Below are 16,317 nucleotides of genomic sequence, written 5' to 3'. Positions count from 1 at the left end.
GGATTAACATAACAATAAAAAATAATAATAAAAATATATTAAACATGATTCCAAAATTATGTGGGGAAAATAATTAGGGCCTAGTTTGTGGATTACCATCTCCAAGGTTATCCTTTCTTCATCTACTAATTCTTAAGGTTATCACAATTTATCTCAATATTTAGCCCTTGCTGGTCATGTTTTTTTTTAAAAAATCTTTTAAATTATTTAATAGGATCTTAAGGTGTAGGCACCATTGTTGCAAAAAATTTTCATTTGCTGAAGTGACATTTGCAAATCAGCTAATATTTAAAAGAGCAAAAAGAAAGAGTCTATTGATCCACTGACATTTTAACATTAGAAGAGGATTTTAGGAAGACATTTGGACAGAATTAATGATTTGCGGTAAAATTCAGATAGCTTTATATAAAAATGGAAACCGATTACTTTTTGTATATTTGTCATTCACTTCATCCTGCCTCTTTCTCATAATAGGGGCAAAATTATATAATGAACAAAGAATCGGTACTTTTTCACTTATTTAGTTCTGTATCCCAGGTAAAATATTTTTTGTAGTTTTTTTCTTTTATGGAGACATATTTGATATATAACATGATACTAAAACACACTTCCTGAGCCATCTGATTGACTGTTTTGTGTACACCTTTCGTCTATCGATTTCTTCCCTCATGTCTGATAATTTCACACAGTAAAGAATGCTCTTGAACCAATAGCACTGCTATCCAGTGCTCTGTTCCTCTTGTTGCACTGACCACAGTGGATCCAAAGTCCTGTTTGATAAACAGGGGAAACACACACCTCCCACAGTCCCTGGACACAGTAATAGGCTTCCTTGCTTACCAACACAATTTTTAAAAAATATTTCTTCAAATTCTGCAAACAAAATAAAAATAATAGAAATTTTAAAGCCCTCCTGTGTTTGGCATGATGACAGCTCTGTTCGGCTCCCCAGTATTCCCAGAGTGACAGAGGATGTCATTCAGTGTTAAAGGTCCCTATGGTCACAGCGCCCGGATTCCAGGCTCCCCTGCTCATGAGACAGGAGGGGTTTACTGCTTTACACACCATACCAGTCACAGGATGGTTCTGCACAGCACCCACCAGTTCGAAATGAGAATTGTGGTGGGCACTTCTCACAACAAGAGGGGATTCATGACACAAAAAGATGGTGAAAGCCTTATGCCAAGATATTAATGTGGTTTCATAACTAGCTTCAGAGAAAAGGTTTTTTATTGAAATAGGAAATATGAAATGGAATAAGAAAACACATTTGGATGCATGAGTGAAGGTTTATAAATATTGTATAGAAACATATATGAAAAAATAGATTTTAAAACTTTTCCAAATATGCCTACTGAAGTAGATCCTATTTTATTTTGAGACTTACTGGTTGTGTGGAAGCTCGTGTATCTCTGTGTAATCAACTGATTTCAATACATATTCGACTGAATTTTTCATCAGGCTGTTAACTTTTGGAGTTAACTTTTCTGGGTCAGATTAAGAAACTGATAACAAATAATTGTTACTGTTGACATAATGTCAAGTTTCTGTTTGTTTCTAAAATCAGGTATTTTATTATTATTTATATCACATTAGCTCAAAATTGTTTAGGAACGAAGTTTTGTCTTTGTTTTTCCTTTTAATTTTCAAGCATTTGTTGGTTTTTAAATGCTATGCTTATTTTCTAGATTTTTTTTACATTGGGTTTTTAGTAGCATTTCTACTGTTAGAAAACATGATTAATTTAGTACTAATATAATTCAGAATTCCTCTATCCCTAATTTTTAAAGTCTGTTTGATCTATTAAAAGCTGATGAAACAAATTTAAAGTTTTATATTATTATTATGTGTTCTCTATTTTTCTGATATATTTTGATGTGGTCACTCATTCACTTATTGCTATAGTCAAGAATTCTTTATTAAACATCAAATTATACCCAGTTCTCTTTGAGGAAAGGGGAAAAAAAACTGGGAATAGACCAATATAAATTCCTGCTTTATAGCATATCCGTTCTATTAGGAAAAGCAAGGAAAAATACATACATAAAATACAAACTCTTTATATAAGGAGACATGCAACTGGAAAAAATAAAACAGGGACGGAATCAGGGGCGATAAAGAATACAGTGTTGCTATCCAAAATCAGATGGAGAAGAAAAGAACAGCAAAAATCCGGGTATTTCAGTAGATGCTTTAATAAAAGGTGAGGAAGCAGAGGGCAGTAATCGTGGTAATGAGATTGCAAGAAAGAGGACAACAATGATGGAGACCCAAGGAACAGCTTACTCTTGGAGCATTATAGTCAAACAGCAATCACAGCAATGTGGCCACAGCACCTTGATAAACCTGGATGTTGGGTAGGAGAGGATGCAAGAAAGGGAATGTGGAAGACCCCGTGGAGGAAGACAGGACAGGTGGTGGTCCCTGCCCGGTGCTGTCCTGCTAGGTGTTTTATCAACACCAGTGATCAGTAACCCCCTCCAGTACCCAACTACAACAGAATCTCTGGGCTAATAATGTGCATCTTCATTTTCCTTTCTTTGTTCTAGTTCTTTTTCCGGTTCTTTCTCTTCTCTTCTTTACCTCCTTCCCTCCCTCCCTCTCTCCCTCCTTTCCTTCCTTCCTTCCTAGTTTCTCTCCCTCCTCTCATTTGCTTGATTTTGTTTCCTTTAAACTTTCAAGGTACTTCTCATATCCAGCCAATGATAGGAATCACCAATGTGTGCCAAATTCACCCCAAAGCTGGAGGTTTCATTTAAATTCCATATTAAAAAAATAAAATAAAAGAGAACTGCAGACATTTTCACTATCCTCTGCACCAGGGATCTTGTCTACCGCATTTCTTTTCTGAAAAGAAACCTCCAGCTCAGGCAAACCAGACATAATTGAGAGTAATCAAAATAGACGGATTGAGTGAAAACCTGAATTCTAAATAATAAGATGCCTCAACTCCAAGAACTCACGTGGCCAGATATACAGCTTGGCTGCACCCTCACAGCCCCCTCCCTAGGAGCAGATCAGAATGTTCCACTACAGGAAATTTGCCCTAAAACAGATCAAAGACACATGAATTCTGCTATGACACAGAAGAGTAAGATCACCCAAAATAAAGTTTACCAGTTGTCCAAATATCTATATAGATTCAAATCAGTGTGTTTAGAAACTTACATTTAAAATAAACAGGAGACTTTAAATTATTGATAGTAACAGCAAAGGAAACAGAGACCAAAACACCATTTTATAGGTGATCATAGGGGTGCCTGGGTGGCTCAGTCAGTTAAGTGTCTGACTTAGGCTCAGGTCATGATCCCAGAGTCCAGAGGATTGAGCCCCACATCGGGGTCCCTACTCAGTGGGGAGTCTGCTTCTCCTTCTTTCCCTGCCCCCTGCTCATACTCTCACTCTCTTTCTCTTTCAAATAAATACTAAAAACTTAAAAAAAAAAATAAAGGTGACCATAGCTAATGTAGGCAATATGCAGAGCAGACATAAATTAGTTACCTGTAACTCCTTCCCCTGTGGATTGAGAAAATATTCCACTGGCGGGTGGGGGGGAAGGGTAGAAACTACTAAAGTCACTTGAAATTTTAAATATGTACATGAGAACTATACTAATAGACCTAAAATATAATTATTGAAGATATCGCAAAAAAACAGTAAAAACTCTATTAAAAATGGACAAAGAGTTGAATAACCATTTGTACAAAGATATACAAGGAACCAATAAGGGAACAAAATAAAAAATAGAGAAAGAGAGAACACATCCCAACGCATTCTATGGGGCCAGTATTACTCTAATACCAAAACTACAGGGGAAAAAAATCACAAGAAAATACACAAAAAATATTCTTCATAAACATATACACATATAGCCTGAACAAACCATTTTTTAAAACCTTCAACATGTCGAAAGTTACATATCATGACCAAATATTATTTATTCTAGAAATATGAGGTTGATGTAACATCAAAAATCAATTAATTTAATGCACCATATTAATGTAATAAAGAACAACCACCACAAGGTCATCCCAAAAAATGCAAAGAAAGCATCTGACAAAATCCAACATCTATTCATATTAAACACTCTCAACAAACCAGGAACAGAAGAAACTTCTCTAGTGTATAAAGAGCATCTACAAAAACCTACAGCTAAAATCACACTCAGAATGAAACAAGGGATACTTCTGCCCTGAAATGGAAAAGAAGGTAAGTATAGCCATCCTCATTACTTCTATTCAACATTTTACTGGAGGTTCTAGCCAGTGCAATAGAACAAGATAAAAATTAAAGTCATCCGGATTAAAAAGAAAGATGTAAGCATTTATTTGCAAAGGACATGATCCCATACCAATAATCTATAGACTAATACTAGAATTAATAATTTTAACATGTTTGCAAGATATAAGAATAACACACAAAAACCAACTGTATTTCTATATACTAGAAATGAACAGTTCAAAATTGAAATTAAGAAAGCAAAGGGTGCCTGGGTGGCTTAGTCGGTTGAGTGTCCGAGACTTGATTTGGCTCAGGTCATGATCTTGGGGTCCTGGGATCCAGCCCCGAGTGAGGCTCTGTGCTCGGCAGGAGTCTGCTTGAAATCCTCTCCCTCCCTCTCCTTCTGCCCCTCCCCAGCTCTCTCTCTCACAAAATAAATAAATAAATCTTGGGGGGGAAAAAAGAAATCAATACCACAGCCAACTAATATTTTACAAGTGAGTCATGAATACTTAATGGGGAAAAGACAGTATCTTCCATAAACGGTGTCTCCCACATAACTGGTTTTGATTCACATTTCCTTGATGATTAGTGATGCTGAACATCTTTTCAGGTACCTGTTGGTCATGCATATGTCTTCCCTGGAAAAATGTCTATTCAGATTCTCTACACATTTTTTTAATCAAATTATTTGGGTTTTTTTTGCTAGTGAGTTATATACATTCCTTCTTTATTTTGGCTATTAACCCTTTATCTCATATACGGTTTGCAAATATTTTCTCTCATTCCATAGCTTACATCTTCCTTCTCCTGATGGTTTATATTGCCGTGCAGAAGGTTTTTAGTGATGTAGTTTCCACCTGTTCATTTCAGCTTTCATTACTTGTGCTTTTAGTGTCATATCTAAAAACTCACTGCCAAGACCAACATCAAGGAACTTCTTCTGTCTGTGTCTTCTCCTAGGAGTTTTATGGTTCTGGGTCTTACTATTTTTTTTTTAGATTTATTTATTTCAGAGAGAGAGAGAGCATAAGCGGAGGGAGGAGCAGAGGGAGAGGGGAGGCAAACTCCCCACTGAGTGCAGAGCCCCATGGGGCTGGATCCCAGGCTCCATAGATCATGAGCTGAGCTGAAATCAAGAGTTGGAAGCTTAACAGATTGAGCCACCCAGGCACCCTTCTGGGTCTTACTTTTAAGTCTTTAATTCATTCACATTAATTTTTGTATAACATAGGGTGTGGGTCCAGTTTCATTCTTTTGCATGTGAATATCCAGTTTTCCTAACAACTTTTATCGAAGTCATAATTTGCATGTAGATTACCCTTTACCAAATGAAACAATGCTTTTCCCCATAACTCACATGGCTAAAGAGTTCATGATGGTATATCTACATATTATTGATAGAAAAGCAAACTGAAAAGCAGTCTCTTAGACATTTAATTTCTGTGTCATATGTGTGTCACATATGTTTGTTATATATCTAGATATGCAGATATGGGATTTATGGTTGGCTTTTTATATCCAGATATTTTGCATGACAAAGAAACATTGCATAGCAATTCCCTGATGTTTTGGTAGTTTCCAAAATACATATTATGAAACAGAAATATTGCCAAATGATTATTTCATAATAGGAAATACATGGGCTTATATATGCCCACCCAGACCCAAGGTACAAATATTTGAGTCTGACTAGAATATCAATACTAGATCTGAGATCTTAGCTGTCTTTTCATTTAGCTTTGAGAATGAATACCCTAAGGACAAGTGGGTGTGGGAGCATATGACATATACATACAAAATTTCAAGAAGCATTTACCATCTTGATCACATATTCACTTTCTTCCAACAGAAGGATCTAACAGTAGTTTATTTTTGTTTGTTTGTGTTAGGGGCATTTTAATTATGCAAAACAAAAGCAGGAAAAAAATAACAAATTAGCAGTCATACCTTTCAAAACATATTCATAACTATTATTTTTAATCTCTTAATTAGAACATAAAATATGAGTATCTAACAAAAAGTGCTAGTGATATATAAGTTCTTAATAAATACTTGATTGACTGTAACTCTATTGACAGACTCCTGAAAATTATATTAATGGCCTATGATGAGGAAATGTTCGGATATAAATTCTTGATGAAGCAAACAAAACTGCATTATTAACTTAGTGGACAATGGAGGGTATATAAGTAACTCCTTTTATTCTACTGGTGACCTTGTGTATAAAGACTCCTTATATGTTAATACCAGCCTGAGAGATGTACACACTCATTCCCATCATCTCTACGTAAGAAACGTCAGGCTTAGCTGGTTAAATAAAATATTTTACGTGAGAAAGTTAATTAACCAACCCAAAGTAGCACCACTACAAGGTGGCAAGTCTGAAATTCAAACCTAAGTCCCAATTCCAAACTCAGAGCCTTCCCCTCAAAAAGCTGGATAGAGAAGAAAAAAAAAAAAAAAAACCTGGCAAGAAAAGCAACTACTTGAATAAATGGCTACTGTTTCCTCATCAAACCTTCATATTCCACCTTCTCCTGTCTTAAACGGACTCTCAATAAAAAATTATATAAAGATCTGTGAGGTTTCCATTAAAATGTTTGTTTAAATATGTGATGTTTTCGAAATATCTCTCCTTCTGCCTGTGATTCTTGCTTGTGACTATAATGAACATTTATCTTTGTTGCTTCTGAAAAGGTATGCTCTTTGTGTTCAGTGAGCTCTTTTATGTTTGTTCATTAAAAATGTGCAAGGGGCGCCTGGGTGGCTCAGTTGGTTAAGCGACTGCCTTCGGCTCGGGTCATGATCCTGGAGTCCCAGGATCGAGTCCCGCATCGGGCTCCCTGCTCGGCGGGGAGTCTGCTTCTCCCTCTGACCCTCCTCCCTCTCATGCTCTCTGTCTCTCATACCCTCTCTCTCAAATAAATAAATACAATCTTTAAAAAAAAAAAAAATGTGCACAAAGGACAATCCCACTAATTGCGCCTGGCAGCTGGCCAACCTTGCAAGGACCCCCGCTTCCTCCCTCTTCTTCTTTGTTGAAGCAAAGTTGGCCCCGCAAAGTGAGGCAGCACTGCCCAGCTCCAGATGGTGATGAAAAATCACGGCAGACTCAGTGGTTAGGAGTCTGTTCCTAAGAACCCACATTGTACCATTGTAAGCAGGTGGCAAATAGCCAACCCCCCCCCCACCTTGTCACAGCACCATTTCGAATATAGCAGCTGTTCACACAAATTTCCCTTATTCTCTCTGCAACATCTTGAAAAGTTCAACCTTTAAAAAATTAGTAGAAATCTCAATTTTCTTCAGGGATACATTGCTTATTGTACCTTAACTGGTGCAGAAAGAAATACAGTATCTATTTGAATATGAATAAAACCGTTGGGATTGTGTTTTTGCTGATTATTACAGATATTTAAGCTGTTGAACACATCTTTGTTCCAAAACATAATAGAAATATATATATAGAGAGAGAAATATATATATAGAGAGAAATATATATATATATATTTAAGACTTTATTTAGTTTTTGACAGAGAGAGACACAGTGAGAGGGAACACAAGCAGAGGGAGTGGGAGAGTGAGAAGCAGGCTTCCCGCCAAGCAGGGAGCCCGATGTAGGGCTCTATCCCAGGACTCTGGGATCATGACCTGAGCCGAAGGCAGACGCTTAATGACTGAGCCACCCAGGTACCCCAAAATACATTATTTTAAAGAAATGAGTCTACAATTGCTTAGTGACAGAAAGTAAAAGTTAGATTTTTTTTTTTACTTTTAAATATATTTTACTTTCACACAAATATAACTTATCAGCCTGGTTTCCTAGAGAGTGATAAAAATATATTTATACTACAAAAACTGTTTATGCTTCTTTCAAACTGTTAATTCACTATATCTATTTCCTGTATGTAATATTTTTATTAAAATAAAATACATATAAGGGAAGGAAAAATAAGATGAAAACAGGGGGACAAACCATAAGAGACTCTCACCTGTAGGAAGCAAACTGGGGGTTGCTGGAGGGTAGGGATGGATGGGGTAACTGGGGTATGGACATAAGGAGAGCACTTGATGGAATGAATACTGGGTATTATATGCAAATGATGAATCACTGAACTGTACCTCTGAAACTAATTTAAAAAAAAATAACTTAAAAAATAAAAAATAAAATAAAATGTATAATGCATTACATGTAAAATAAAATGACTGAAACCTATTTCTGTAAACTTGGATGGATTTCAGTTATGTACACATCACAACACCGGGTTCGGTCCATGACAGGAAGCAAACACTAGAATGCAATGTGTGGTAACATTCCTTAAAGGTCTGCGCTATGGTGCTCAAGAAAGGCTGAAAGCCCATGAAGAAGCTGGAGAACCACACGAAACAGTCATGCAGACAACATATTTTGGTTTGTGAGTGACAGACACGGAAATCAAACCAGCCCTAACCAGAGAGTTACACCAACTCCCATACCTGCCATGTCTGTGGATACAAGGTGAGTCTCACTTTTCCTTTCTCATGTCACACCCCATTCTCTCTGCTTTCTCCAGCCCCCTCTGTGCCTCCCTTTGCCTGGATTTCTTCTTTCTCCAGTTCCCTCACGATGTATCCAGACCTCGGCATCTTTCTCCAGCTACCTCTCTCATCTTCTGTCTTCTACCTCTATCTTCTGTATCTTTCTCAAACTATATTTCCCTCTTTCCAACACTTTTTTGTTTCCTATCCCACCAAGAGTTACATATGACAAAGAGTAACAGAGAAGAAAATGAACAAAAAATTAAAGATTGAAATTTAATGTTTTCCAGATACAAGTAGTGCAATGTAGGTTTGACAACTCTACAACAGAGATGGAGGCTCACTCCCTCTTTCTCCTATACCATCCTGAGCCACATGGATTTCTCTCCTTAAATGTGATTTATGGTTCAAGGTGGCTGCTAGAGCCCCAGCCATTACAAATGTGTTCCAAGAGGGAAGAAGGTAAGGTAGTAGAATAGAAAAAGGATCTATACCGGAAAAGGATCCTCCTTTAAAAAGCTTTCTGAGAAGGCTTTCTCAGAGATTCTCCTACTGGGTAGAGGTGTGTCAAAGGAGAGGTCAGCCAATCTCCTCTTACATCTATTAGGGAGGAAGAAATAAGGAGATTTAAAGGAGGTGGCTAGAAGTTTCTGTCCCTCACTGTCCTCCTCCAGTCCGTCTCTGTGACAGAAAGCATTTGTCAACTGCTGGTCTATAACACAAAGAAAGTTCTAGAAATAATTACTGAATATTTCTACAGTTTTCTCATTTTCTCCTTAATGTCCTAAATTAGCTAGCCTTAGGAAATCCTGTATAACTGCAACTGTTATCCAAACCCATTGCTCAACTTGCCTCTGAGAGAAACTCTTCATGATGTTTTGTTGCATTTATCTTATAAAATATCTCTGGGAGGTAGAATCTATGTGACTGGACCAAAGCCAGGAGTGGAGGGGTTCACGGTGGGGTTGTCTGCCCTGGGGAATGCCTGAAAGGCCTGTGTTTACCTTCTGCTCAAAGGGCAAACTGCAAATCCAAAAGGGATGCAGGCTTTTGTTTTTTGTGCTGCTATAGTAAGAAATCAAATCTCAATACTGACACTGATAAGCAATGCAAAAAATTAACAACAGCCATCGTTTATTAAGTACTTACGTACCAGACATTGTGTTAGACATTTTGGTTACTGTGCATCTCTAAAAGTATTTGACATACTTAGTAGAAGAGATCACTGCATCAGCATCTCCTGGATAACACACATTCCTGGTTCCATCTAAAACCTACTCCTTTGGAATTTCCCAAGCTTGTAGCTCACGTTTAGTAAATCCCCTGGGGTATTCTAATGTTCAACTAAATTTGAGAACCACTGCACTAGATTAAAAACTTTTTTCAATAAACAGCATCAATTTCAGAGAGAATGGATAATACCATAATACCCACAGAAGAGCTACACAACAAAGTCCTGAAATGTTTGCAATTATGAGAAATTTATGGAGGGGGCCAGGCTGGCTCAGTCAGTACAGTGTGCAACTCTTGATCTCGGGGTTATCAATTCGAACCCCACATTGTGTGTAGATTACTTAAAATTAAAATCTTAAGGAATGCCTGGGTGGCTCAGTCGGTTAAGGGTCCAACTCTTGATCTCAGCTCAGGTCTTGATCTCAGGGTCGTGAGTTCAAGCCCCGCATCAGGCTCCATGCTGGGCAGGGAGTCTACTTAAAAATAAAAAATTTAAAAAAGTTAAAAAAAATTAAATCTTTTTAAAAAGGAGAGATTTATGAATTTACAACCTGGAATTTCTAAGATTTGAAGCTTTAAATAGGGCTGGTGTATACATCTGCTATAGTTTGAGCCCTCTATCAAGTTGGTTCAGTAAGCTATGTATGGTTATCATTACAGAGTCTGTGTTCAGTGATTCTCAATTAATTCTCCGTGATCATTAGCATTCCAAGTTGAAGAATTCCTTCAAGAATTAGTACTGTTGTCAAAACCAGCTTAACCAAATGGGTAACTGTAACAAGATAATGGTGTCTAGAATGGATGGATCCAGTTGTCAAGACATTTAACAGATGCTTCTTTATTAAAAAAAAAAAAAAAAAAAGCTACTACAATCTATGTGTATCATAGTCTTTTTTAGATAGATTCTAAATAATTAGATTCTAAATAATTATTCCATAAAATCAGAGGCTGTGAATAACTCAGAAAAGAATTCCCCAAATCACAAATTTTTCAAAAAGACATTTTTTTTTTTAAGATTTTATTTATTTATTTGAGAGAGAGAGAGTGCACTAGTGGGGGCAGGGGGAGAAGATGGAGAGAGAGCAGCAGACAACCCACTGCGCAGTGAGCCCAACGACTCAGGGCCGAGGACCCCGAGATCATGACCTGAGCCGAAGACAGACGCTGAACCAACTGAGCCACCCAGGTGCCCCAAAAAGACATTTGTTGGTGAGCTAGGCAAAATGAGCAGCATGCAATTCAGCCTTTTCAAGGACACGAAACAATGGCCTTAAGACCTGTGAAAAGCAAAGGCAAACCCCCAGCATACAATCACTAACTAGTAGCAGCAAAGGCACTATCCTGTGTGTTCAGTTTAAAGACAAATTGCTCTTTTACTGACAGCCACTCTTGGCCGCGACCTGTCTGAATGATTTAAGGAAAGCGTACGGCTGCAAAATTAGCAGGAAAAACACATCCATCTCAGAAGGAAAACTTGAAAAGTTACAAATATTTTTCTCTAAAACAAAAGGGTTATGGACACACCTGATAATCAAGATTCTTCACAGCAGGTTAATTCCCACATTCTGAACCTCTCTATATCAGTGGCCTGTAAGGCTCACTCACAGTTTTTTTGTATTTCTGCCCAAGAACTCTTTTGACATAAGATTAATTGTGACATTAGGTTAATTTTGCTTCGCCTTTCTTTCAACTTTATTTCCCCATCTTTTAGAAGCAGTTTCCTGTTTATTTTAGAAGCTTAGGAGGTGCTGACAAGTAGAGTTTGCTCATAATGGCATAAAGATTGGGAGTAAGAGCACCCGTTTTCAAATTCAGGTCACGTAAACTTACCAATTCCCTTTAAATAGTCTATGAAAAATCACACTGCAGCACCGTGCATGCTGTCTGGCACAAAGCAGTCCGTCTGCTCTTCCCAATATGCCCACATAATACATCCTGGCTTAACTCATAATGTCATATTTCAAGCTCTGATATAAAGCACAGCCGGTCTTGGCATAAATTATACGTGTTTAGGGGGCACAGCCCTTACTGTCCCCTTGCTTCCAGGTGTCAGATCAGATTTCTCCCGCACACAAGATCTATGTTCAAATTCCATGAAAATGAGGGATTTCTTGAGATATTCTTGTAAGCTACAGTCTTGCCTCACACAGAATACTGAACTAAATCTAATAAAATGTGTCTTCTTCCAAAACTTGTTTTTAACCAAAATAACTTTGTGATTTTATGAAAATATGCATCATGCCAATTATGGTTTACTGCAAGCCATACTAATGATCTGAAAAGTTCCATATGAAGTATACCCACAAAGCCCATGGAATGCTTACTTTATCTTTTAACAAGCAGCATGAGTGGAACTTCACTGCCCCTGCTTTTCCAATCTACAAACAGAAAAAAAAAAAATTCCCCCAAAGAGAACTGAATCACATAGCACCAGATACCATAACACATATATTTACTCACTCAGTAAGTATTGCACAAGTGTTTTATGCAGAAGAGGAAAATACACAGAGCTAGACTGAGTCAGACTCTGGATTTAAATCTTGGCTGTTGTACTAAGCTCTAAACCTACATAAGCCTCAGTGAAGTTATAAACCTACATAAGCCTCAGTGAAGTTACCAATAGTTATGTTCCACAGTTGTTATAAAAACTAAAAGAAATAATGTATACAAGTCTCCTGCCCCGGAGACTGACACAAGGTTAAAGTCAGCAAATGCTAGTTCCCGGGTGGCCTTGACTTGTGTTGACCAATACCCAGGTCCTTCCTCTCCACGAAACTGGAAATTATACTTTCCAGCCCTGTTGTACTTAGACAGCATCGTATGGCTAGTTATAACCAATGTACTACGAAAAAATGTGCCAGCCAAAGTAAAAAAAAAAACAAAACAAAAAATACAAAAAACAAAAAACCTATTTCTGATAGCGAGGCTGTAAGATCAAGCAGTGTCCTCACCCCCAATTGCATGTGTCCCAGAGCTGCACTCCATACAAAACCAACATGCGTGAAAAATAAATGTTTATTGTGTGAAGCCAGAAACTGCTATCACCAGTGGGTCGCTGCCATGAATAAAACCTAAGCTATGTAGCACTGGATAAGGAATTGGAAGGAAGATCGAAAAAAAGACTGCAATCAGAGGATGCAGTAAGAGAAACTGTCACCAAAGGTAAATTAGGAGGCAGACTGTCAGCTAATGGACTTGTCCTTTTAGGAAAGACAGTAGAAAATCGAATGGTAGTAGCATATATCTGGATGATACTGGCAGCATTTGGAAACATGCTACAAGAAATAAGTGAGTTCACGAACAGAGTCGTGAGATTAATGGCAGAAATAAATGGGAATAGAGAGCAGTGTCCTTCTGCCTGAAGAACAAGCTTGTGTCAGGTAAACGCTTCCATCGAAAATAACCAAAGGTCCTCAGAGAGCAACAGGACATTATCTGAGGGGGAAGAGAAATGCCTTGTTATGAGCCCAGCGTTCTGCACCGCTTTGCTCTATGATGCACTTGTCAGTGTCTACCCGTGCAGACAAAGAAACTAAGATGCTCAGTGAAAAACAATGACACCTTAAAAGCACCTAAGCTAAGCTGAGTCTTAACAGTCTCATGGATTTAGGAGAAAAATAATAATCAAGTTCAAGGGACAAAACAAGCTGGAATTAAGGAGCCAAACCTCAGAATAAACAGTATCACTTTAACTTTAAGGAGTCTGCAGATTCCTAAGTTGAATGGGGCCAAGAAATGGAGAAGTAGGAGGTGATGCTGAAGGCAGAGCACCCAGTCCCGCAGCACGGGTGTACCCGGAGCCCCCAGGTCTATCCACAGGCTCGGAGAATCACTAGAAGCCCTCGCAGGATCCAAGCCATCACCTTGGCAACATGGTTATTATGACCAAGGATACAAGTTGGAATCAGGAAAGGGAAAAAGGAGGATGAGGAGAAGTCCAAGAGCAAGCGGGAGCAAGCTGTCCGAGTTGTCTCCAGGGCAGTCGCATGGGCCACGATCAGCTCCCCCAGCTGCACTGGGTGATAACATGTTCAAAGTGTCGCCGATCAGCGGGGTCTCCTCCAAGGTTTTGACTGGGGGTGGCGCCTGCCTCACTGACCTGGTACTCAGATCCCAGCCCCTCAGAGCAAATGCAGAGGTTCACTAGAAGTCACAGTGTTGATACTGTTGGGATGATCTTCTCTGGTCATGGAGGTAGGGGGTGGCCCAGACACTGAGGCATACAAAAACATCTGTGTTGGGCAGAATATTCCAACAGCTCAAAGGTTATTTCCCCGGGCCATTCCTGAAAACAGGACTTTCTGTGGAATGGACAGACTTGAGCAACCCTGGTCTGCTCTTAATCTCTTCCTGTGTAACTGGGAAAACAAAAAATTGAAATTGAGAAGGCCCCGAAGATGGTGGACTCAGATAACTAGCATAAAGCTTTAGCAGGGGCCCCAGAAGAGCAATGTTATATGAAGACTACTAGCGCTCTTGAGAGGTCACGTCCTTATCTCTGGAACTTCTGTGTTCAGTTACATGGAAAAGAGGAATTGAGGATGCAGGCAGAATTAAGTTTGCTAGTCAGCTGCCCTTTGGGGGATATTATGCTGAATTATCTGGGCGGGTCCAGTATAATCACAGGGGTCCTTACAAGCACAAGAGGCAGAAGTAGGAGCCTTAGAGATGGAAAAAGTCATGTGACGAAGCAAGCAAAGTCTGGGGTGAGGTGCTTACAGGACTGAAAGACGACAACCTTTGAAGATGGACCATGAGCCAAGGAATGAGGACAGCCTCTAGAAGCTGGAAAAAGGAAGGGAATAGCTTCTCCCCTAGAAGTTCCAGAAGAAACACAGCCCTGCAAAAACCTTCGTTTTAGCCAAGTGAGACTCACTTCAGATAGCTTTTCTCCAGAGCTGTAAGATAATTAATTTGTGTTGTTTTAAGCCATTAAGTCTGTGCCAATTTGTTTTAGTAGTCACAGAAAACTAATGTAGTCTACCCCATAGGATGTTAAGGACATAAACCCTTTTCTCTTTCCCTTTTTTTTTCTTTCTTTTCTAATAAAACTTATTGAATAGCTTCAATGCTTTATTGGATTGTGACCATGTGTGGAAGTGGCCATATTGGAAGTGAAAAGATGTGTCATTGGCATACCCATACTAACATGACACAATGTGGCCTTACTTTATTAATTTATTTAGAGAGCGGGGGTAGGGGCAGAGGGAGAGGGAGAGAGAGAAAATCTCAAGCAGACTCCACACTGAGCAGGGCTGGATCCCACGACCCTGAGATCATGACCTGAACCAAAATCAAGAGCTGGATGCTTAACTGACTGAGTCACCCAGGTGCCCCCACTCAAAGTAGCCTTTAAAGCAATGGACATAAGAGATAAAGTTATAGGAGTCAAGCCACAAGTAAGATTTAATAATCCCAAATCTGTTTACACATAACATAGCCTCAAACGTATAAAGGAAAACTGAAAGAATTTAAAGGCAAATTCACAATTAATGCATATTAATATTTTTTTCATTAGTAATCAATAAAGCTAACCAACAAGTATGTATATGTGGAACAATTTTCAAAATTGGCATATTCTAGGCAAGTCTCAAAAAGTTTTAACAGACTGATATAAAATATTTTCAGCTCTCTGATCATAGTTCAAACTTGTTAGATATCCACAGATGTTTAGAAATTAAATGGCTAATAAAAAACCTCAAAGGTAAAAGTGAGAAATTAAAACATAAAAAATTCACAAAATATTACATATAAAATTGTGTAGGAAGCAGCTAAAGCCCTGTTGTAAAGGACCTAATAACACTGAATGTGTATGTTAGAAAATTAGGCTGAAAACATTATTTAAATATCCACCTCCAAAAGTTAGAATGATAACAGTACGTTAAATTCAAAAGAATTAGAATAAGAAAAGTAAAAACATGAATTAATTTAATATGAAATAAACATGGAGACTGTACAGTCTACCAGAAATCAAATACAATCAGGTGGACTGAAGAGTAACTGGGGAATTTCCTATTTTCATCTCTTTATTTCTATCTCTAATAATGACAAGGGAATATGAGCTATTTTACTGCATAGAAAGTAGATTTCCTCAGCTAATATGTTTGTGTTCCAACAAGTCAATTGTCAAAAATCCTTTTTTTTTAATTGTTAGGCTGTAAAGGGTAAGGACATAAGTTATGATGTCAGAAGACTCCCAGTTTCAAATGATTTCTTCCACCGAGGGTTGCTTTGCCATGGCCATGGAACTCATTGTCATTACGCATCAATGTTGTCATCTATACAGTGAAGATTATACTTTAAATCTTGAGTTTATTATGAGGACTCGATGTAAAGCCGCAT

This window comes from Mirounga leonina, unplaced genomic scaffold (genome assembly GCF_011800145.1).
Source record: "Mirounga leonina isolate KUSES-001 unplaced genomic scaffold, KU_Mleo_1.0 Mir_152, whole genome shotgun sequence".
NCBI classification, from domain to species: domain Eukaryota; kingdom Metazoa; phylum Chordata; class Mammalia; order Carnivora; family Phocidae; genus Mirounga; species Mirounga leonina.
Note: the sequence above shows the minus strand (reverse complement) of the source record.